The sequence below is a fragment of the Rhinichthys klamathensis genome, unplaced genomic scaffold (genome assembly GCF_029890125.1).
Source record: "Rhinichthys klamathensis goyatoka isolate OS25496 unplaced genomic scaffold, OSU_Roscu_1.1 h1tg000485l_1, whole genome shotgun sequence".
Classification (NCBI taxonomy): Eukaryota; Metazoa; Chordata; class Actinopteri; order Cypriniformes; family Leuciscidae; genus Rhinichthys; species Rhinichthys klamathensis.
The window spans coordinates 87,994-96,553 of record NW_026606972.1 but is presented as its reverse complement, the minus strand read 5'-3'; positions in this window follow the sequence as shown (position 1 = coordinate 96,553).

Below are 8,560 nucleotides of genomic sequence, written 5' to 3'. Positions count from 1 at the left end.
CACAAGATGGTAGCTATCTGACGAAACCACATTTGGACGAACACAATCTTTTTTTTGTCACTTTAGTTGTTTCAGTCACAGCCCAGAGTCCCATAAGGTACTTCATAAGAAATCAGAAGTGTGTTTACATTGCTCTCCAAGGCTCCTCTTCAGTTCTTATGAAAACATAAGTGTTTTCCTTATTAATATCATGGAGGCTGTTGCACATGCAAGAAGAAATGGGACATGAATAATAGTTATTGAACTCAGCTGAAGTGATTTTACTTGGAACACTCAGCCTTTATTTAGTGAGTATTTGTGTTGGAGTGAGAGAGCCTCTACTGAAGGACTCAACTGGTCTATGGAGACACTGCTGTTCCAGCAAGAGTACAACTGAACTTCATAGTTTGACGCTCTGTTATTCTAACCTCTCTTTCTCTGTTGCCACTCCACTTTCTGATGTGTCTCACCCTTCAGAGCTACCTCTTCCCACCTTTAATTGCCCTCAACAATAATCTAATGTTCTGATGTGCAATTTCATGCTAACATTCGTAGATCTCCTTTCATGCCTCAATTGCAACCATGGTGAAACATGGTGTACATTTGCGGTCTAGCTTAATTTTTTTGCCAGGTTTTTGAACCTTCGACCTCAGCGTAACTGAAATGTTAGCTACAGTTAAGTTAGAGGTAATCTCTATTAAATACATTATGTAGAGCGATTCAGTCATGATTCATGTTGGCAAAAGTTGTGAATTATACATTATCACTTTAATTTTCATTGAGCATTTAAATTTTATTTTCAGTAATTGATCGAACATTGCAGTGTAATTATTTCAACATCAACAAGAAGATTTTAGGTTAAAATGTATATTTTAGGTGCTGTGACTGGTTCCTCAATCCCTAGTTTAATAGTTTAAAATAGTTTTAAATGGCATTTAGCACATCAAACTGCGGGACATGTCAGCTTTCTAAAAGTATTATGTCCGCTATCCAATTTTGTACTACTGCAAAAGCTCTCTGCATTTTGTAGTATGTACTCTAGGAGTAAGACTGACTGTGACTTTTGATTTGCTTCTTTGCAAATCTATCCTTTTGCTGCAAAACTGGAGACTTGAACATCCTGTAATTTAAGTGTTCCACTCTAATGGAAATCCATTTGTGTCCTCTGAATATTTTGCATGGGAATTACCAGAGGTGACACAAGATATATAATGACATCAGAATTTTGGCTATTTTTTCCTGTTACACAGAATCACACTTTTGGCCCTGGATTTCGCCACGGCCCCATCTCGCCCCATCTCTCACCTCATGGTCTTTGCCATTGATGGATCAGGTATCCACTCCAGAATTGGCAGCCGAAATACCCAGTAATGGAAAAGAGAGAGTGGTCTGAATGACAGGTTTTTATTTATTTATTTTTTTTTTTTTCATGTGGGATAAAGTTACGTACAATTATGGCCGCTGACTCAAAGATATTCCACTCATTGCCGGTTTGAATTAAAAATCACATGTGGATGCTTCTCTTTTGAGGAAAAGCATTAATTCTTCAAGAGAACTGGAGCTGTGTGATGAGTTTAAATAATGCAACAAAAAAAGAACTGCGGAAATGGACTGAAAGATTTAAGCAGTGGGGCCGATGAACCAAGCACTTTGTCAGGGAGCATCTCATGGGAACATTTAGTTCCTTTGCTTCTCATATCAGGGGGCACTGCTGTAAAGTGGTCAAATGCGTCTTGTGGTCAACAGGGACACTTGACTTGATGACATCACCAATATCATTACCATATTTCCCAACGGATGCCAAAAAGACCGGGCATGTTACTCTGTCCTATTTTGTTACTCACGTCTTCACAAACCATACATTTTCATTTTCCGAAGACGTTAAAAAGCGGCTTTTGATCACCCTTTGGGAAACCAGGAGAATTTACGGTCACGATTCCAAGATACTCTCCCCATTGATCGTGTTACCAGATTATTTTCTTTACTCGTCTGTTGTTTGGTGGTGTAGTAAATGATGGGTTCAGGACTGGAGGGGCCAATGGGGGCTCAAGCGGGACCATGGTGGACCGAGATGGGGTTGGCTTCTTTGTTGCCCAGAGAACAAACCATGGTTTCCAGGAACAATGCAGCTGATGAGAAACTCTCCAAGGAAAATATGTGTCTGACATCATGGGTTCTTAAAGCTCGCAGCTGAGCCAACACTCTCTTGCCACAATCAGCTCCCAGTGAATTTCCACTGCTGACGGAGGGAGCGATCTAGAGGTAGAGGGTGAAAGGGAGTGTGTAGGGGTGTGGATGTCGCCTGCTACCTTGTGTATACGTGAAGTGTTATGATGACTGGAGACCTATGAAGAGTTTGGTTTTGATTATCGGTGGACTTTATTCTGTGGCATTACAGTAATACTCTAATATGAAATGGCTTTTGCAATGCTTTTAAATTTAGTGATGCAACACATGCAGCATGAAACAATGTAAGGTGGGACTTAATTTTATACATCAGGATTGGATTGTGCACAGTGAGCTGTGAAAAGTGGGTTAGAAGTGTCATTTTGGGCCACAAGTGGAACCAAACGGAATTGTGATTCTTAGACCTTTGGAGGTTTTTTTATGATCCACTTGTTTGGTCAGTGTAAAAGTAATTTCAAAGGCAGAGAAAGTTTGTATTTATTTGTTATTTTAGTATTATTTATGTACTATCATAGCATTTATTCAAATTTGAATTAGTAATTTTAGACTTTGCTTTCATTTTAATTTGAGTAATTTTGTGATTTTTGTCATTTTTATCAGTTTTTCTTTACATTTTCTATTCAGATTTATTTTATTTTTATTTAAAGGGGTCATATAATGCCATTTTCATACAAGTTAATTTGATTCTTTAGGGTCTAAATGAAAAGTTTGTAATATACTTTAGTTCAAAATTCTCATTATTGTAAGAAAATACTAATTTTACCTGGTCAAAACCAGCTCTGTTTTCAGCACGCCGTTTCAGTGCATATGCCTTTAAATGATAATGAGCTTCGCTCACTCCGCCCCTCTGTTCTGCGGGCGTTTTGACCATGGTTTTGATACAATGCACGTGGAGTGTTGCCTTGACAACAGTTGAGGCTATATTTTGGAGAAAGAATGGCAGCGGGAGTTTCTGAGGACACATCTGTGCAACCGTATCAATTTGAACCGGAGTCGCACCCGGAACAAGATGACGGCCAGAAGAAGTTCGACAATTAAGGCTCGAACAGGACGTTTCTGAATGGTTGGTTAACGTAATGTCACTTTGATCTTTGTATGTACTGGCAGGGTAACGTTAGAGTAACTTAATGAGATGTACGAACGCTATGTGTTTACTGATGTATACGTACTCAGTTTGTAATAACACGATAACCATAACGCGTTGTTCATTATAAACGTGGGATTATGAATTATATTGAGAACATCGTACAAAACATGCCTTAATGTACCCTGAGTGTAAACCTTTGCCGCATTCATCGTGAAGCGTGCAAGCGATTTTCAAAGATTATTATAAAGGTTAATAAAATGTTACACTCACTTCTTCTGGAGGTGCAGAAGGAATATGAATAGTTGGTACCGATTCTTTTTTCAGGAGCAGCTTCTTAGCAAAACCAGCTTTATACTGACCCTCGTTTATAAAGCAGTCTGGTGAGAAAAGATTCGCGAATCGCGCAAACATGAAAGCATTGACGTTGGTCGTGGGGAATATTCCCTCTGAAAACAAAACTCAGCCACTGTGTCTTCAGCGGTTCGGATTTAGGAACATCAAAATGACTGCTGTGTTCGTTATTACACCCAAGAACAGAACACCACAATCGCTTAGACGCCATTCTGCTCCAGTGTATCAACAATGATGGACTATGATGACAGCTCGCTCAGGGCGAGGATGTGTTAAAACGGTGCTGTCAATCAACAATCGTGGGAGGGGCGTCCGACCGTGTGACGTCACACGGTCGAACGGCTCGATTTGAGGCAGGGAAAAACATATAAGGAGATTAAAACAAAAACACTGCATAGATTTTTATCATTATATGATGGTTGTGTCCAGGCACTGCCAACACACATTTCAGTACAATCAACTTGAAAAAGTGCATGTACCATTATATGACCCCTTAAAGTTTTAATGGTTTTAGTAAAATATTGCCCACTGAAAAAATGTTTAAACAGCTTTATTTCACTTAACGAAAACACTTTTAGTTTTAGTTAGCAATAACAACACTGGTATTAAGAAAGTAAATTGGGTGGATTTTAATGTTATGTTGTCTTTTTAAATGCCAGGATATGTGTTATGTACTGCAAATAAACATACAGGAAGAGACGCCATGGACGAATATGGGAGAATTTCTGTTATTTCTGGACTTCAATAGACCACCGCCATTTATGCATTGTAGTGTGTTTTACCAGGGCAAGTTATGCTGTATGACATTCGATAGCACAACAGAACGTCTGTTTTCCTTGTATTCATCTTCCTTTCATCACCTGCAAAGCTGCGTTTGTTAGAAAGTGTTACAGCTTGTGCTGAATTGTGGAACTGGCATTCTGTCACTTATGTATTTGTCTAGTAATCAAAACAACACAAAGCAGTCAAGTTCTAGTACACACCTGAATCTGATTATTTTTTCTGAACACATGGTGTTTGGAATGAATGCATTTCATCAATGGCTGTTCAAGCCCATATTGCAAAGCTGCCAGATGTTGCAGTGCAGCCGACAGATGTTGCAGTGCACCTGCCGCCACCAACCAAAAAAAAAAGAGGGGGAAAACTGTCAAGACTGTTTAAATAGATGCTGCTCCCTTAAAAATACTTAAATTAATAACTTATTTTTGCAAATCTTCATGCACCAGCCATTCCAGCAGGCTAACTGATGCCTTGTATCCACTAGCAGTGAAACAAAAAAGCCTTTTCAGCCCTACATTAATTCTATTTCTTCAAACTACTGTGGGGAAGTTTGGGAATGAGAGAAAGAACTGAATTAGACCACAAGGTCATTGAAAAGACAATAGCACATGTAAGTTGAATGAGCTCGAAGCTTCAGTTTCAGGGTTAGGTCCAGGAACCGTGTCCTTAGATGCACTCGGCACTCTGAGAGCTACAGTAGGCCTGGTCTGGGGGAAATACACAAGCTTGCTTTTTAGCTAGAATCCCTCTGAACTTGACCAGCAGATGGGAAGCTGCTGCCTTCAAACAGCTGTCTTTGGTTACCATTGCTGGATGGCATAGGGTACTGGCATGTTGTACGTGTGAGAAGTGTACATTGCTGTTGTCATAATAGACAAGAATGTCATTGGAACGTTGCAAGATTTAATAGGATTCAAAGTGTTTTCATGGAGTGTGGTTTGGACGTGCAGTATCTACTGATTGTTTATGTTCTTGGCTGACTTTTTTGCACAATCCTATTGTATTGCTTTAAAAAAAAGAGTGAGAAATATAGCAGATACATAATTTGTTGACTTCTTTTATTGTACTTTTATGGCACTTTTTATGACATTGTGGAGATCTGGTCACCATTTAGCTTCACCATATTGAAAAGAGTAGTGCGAACATTCTGTCGGGTTTGAAACGGCATAACGTTCCCTTTAACAAAAGTGTAAAATTACATTCAATTAGCAGATGTTTGTAATGTATTTTTTGTGCAGACCAAGTTGGAGGTAGCGTAGACCAAGTCAGGTTTGGATAATCTATTACAATTCTAGAAAGGTTATTCAATGGTTTCTCTGGTTTTGCAGAGAATCCAGAACTATTTGCAGACTGTAATTTGTCTAATTGGGCATAAGAATTGATTTGGTATTACAAGGAAAAATGGATGAAATAAAGATTCAAAATAACATTGAGACAACGCCTGCCAGCCGCCTGCTCCACATTTCAAATTATGTCTGCTGTACATAAGCCAGGTGGCCAATTTATTTATTAAAAGGCTTGATTGTTCCACTATATATCCATTAAAAAGTGCTGACAGCAACCAAGAAGCTTTGTCCCGTCACGGAGTACCTCCTAGAAAGAGCTGAATGTGCAGCCGTCTTGTCAGTACAGCCACTGCCTGATTTGTTTGTCTTGGCGGAACTTCATATTTTAGGAAGTATCACTTTGTCATGCGGCTAATGTGCAGTTTTAGGGCATTAATGTTCTATTTGGCAAATGTTACACCTTTATCACTTTTTAGAATCCAAGGTGCTTTGCAAGGGGCAAGAACATTGCTTTCTCTGCTTGAAAAACTTTTTGAAATCTACATTTTTGGAGCTTCATTTGTGTTAGCTTTGAAAAGTTTTTCTCTTCTGGGAAAACGAACTAAAAAATTGATGACTCATCCTGCTCTAACAGACTTTTTGTCCAATCAAATGCTCTCTAGAAGGAAAAGCCCATCCACCCTGAAACTGGCCAGCAAGCAGCAAATCTTCATTTGTGGCTGTTATGTAACTAACATGTATTGACCATTCAAGTCCAGCCCAGACTTCCTGTTTCATAAGGAAATGCAAATGTATAGTTTCTGTCATTTATAATCACTCTGAGACTTCAGTATTGACAAGTGGTTTATTCAGCAGGAATGGTGAACAATCTGTCAGTATTTTCATATTTTATACAGAAAGCAATTGAGCACCAGTAATGAAAAAAAAAAAGCTTTAATGATCAATGCCCAGAATCCTCTAATATTTGTCATTCAATACAGTTTCTGTCTCTGGATTTATGTAGACATGTTCTGATGAAAACTATCAAACACAAGCAAAGTGGCGCAAATCGCCGCAGCAGTCTTAAATCCTCCGTTTAATTTATGAGGAAACAGAACCACTTCAAAATAAGCATGATATTTAACAATATGTTCCTTAATGTGTCTAATTAAAGATTCAAGAAGTTTCTTCAGTGCTACCCATGATATTAGCTACAAAGCTATAACCAACAAACCAAAGTCTTTGGTATTTTGTGAGGACCTTTTGCCGGAGGTCTTTTACAATCAGATAACTTGTGCACATTACATCGATATTCTGGGTGGCTATTGCATATGATTCTACATTGTTCTATTGTTTCTTAATGCTGATTGAGAAGATATGCACACTTTTAAAACACTTTTAAAAACCGCCGAGTTCAAAAGTACAAACACTTTAAGACACAAATTTAGGTTGTCAAAAAATAGATAGTTGCCTTTTTGAACATGGCATCCATCTTGTCTACACTAGATGATTTATCTTCAGATGGCTAATGTGCTGTTATTTAAACCATAACCTTTCTTCATTGCACTGGTGTAATTGAAATAATTTTGGTGCAATTTTCCTATTAAACCTCCTTAGGCATATCGATAAGTAAAAACACAGGCAGGTGAAAAGAAAACCAACGGTCCTGAATGGGCTCGTACAGTGTTAGCCAAATTACACTGTTGCTAGCTGGTTGAACTGTACTTTAACTCTATTATTACTCAAGGGGAGAGAGTCTTTCTCGTCTCTGTATTACACTGAAGACAGTTTTGCCCCATTTCTTTGCCAGTTACAAATACTTAAGTTGTAGAATCAGTGCCAGGATGTCAAAATGAGTGTAGTGCGCATGAAAAGCTACATTGTGATGGTCAAAATCTTGGTAATGTTGGAGATTTGCAGTTCACAGTACTCTGTCAAGTTATTTGGCATAGGGACATTGTTTCAAAAATATGAATAATTTTAAAAAACAAAAACAGCAATTAACCATCTCGGGCCACATTTTTCTTTTTTCCATGCATTCACAGCGCTCACAAAAATACTTTCTCTCGCTTACATTGTTACCTTATTGAAATAGCTTAAAAATAAAAGAATATTATTACAATGGTGGCCACAAGGCTGTGCAAAAGGGAAGACTTCCGACATTGAGCTTCTCAAGCCGTCACCTATGTTTTCAGCCAACCCCTGCAAGTAACAAACTACAAAATAGCACCATTATACAGTGGGTTGATCTTTTATATGGTTCCGCTATATGATGCCATCACATACGATTATGGTTAGAGAATGCAAAGGTTAATATAGGTTGAATATAGATACAGAGTAAACGGTGTGGGTTGACATGATCCGATGGGTTCAGAAAAGAGGAAAACACCATGCAGAGGGACTGTGAAAACACCCCGCGACCCCCTCTGACAGCCATTTAAAGTGGTGTGTAGAGGGATAGTTCACCCAAAAACCCAAATTCTGACTATTTACTGAAAAACGATTTTTGCTGTATAATGAGAGTGACCCTGTCTATGGAGTGTAACAGCGCCTGTTCACTTTTTCAGCGGCGTTGGTTCCGGAAGTATTTTTTCCAATCATTTCTCCCATAGGGATTTCAAAAAAGTCTTTGTTAAAGCGTTATAAGTCATTAACCAAGCCAACCAGCTACGAGGTAAATTATAACACTACAAACTTAGATTTGAAGCAAAAAAGTATTTGAAAATCGGCCTTTGTGTACTTAATGGATTTATTGAGGGAAAGAACTACAATCCCTGAAGCACTGCGAACAGCATAATCGAATTAATTTAGAAATTCATATACAATATATTTTAAGTTTATTGCAAAATATGCATTTATATATTCAAATATTTTGAGAGTGTAGGGAGACTCGATTATGTCATTCGCAGTG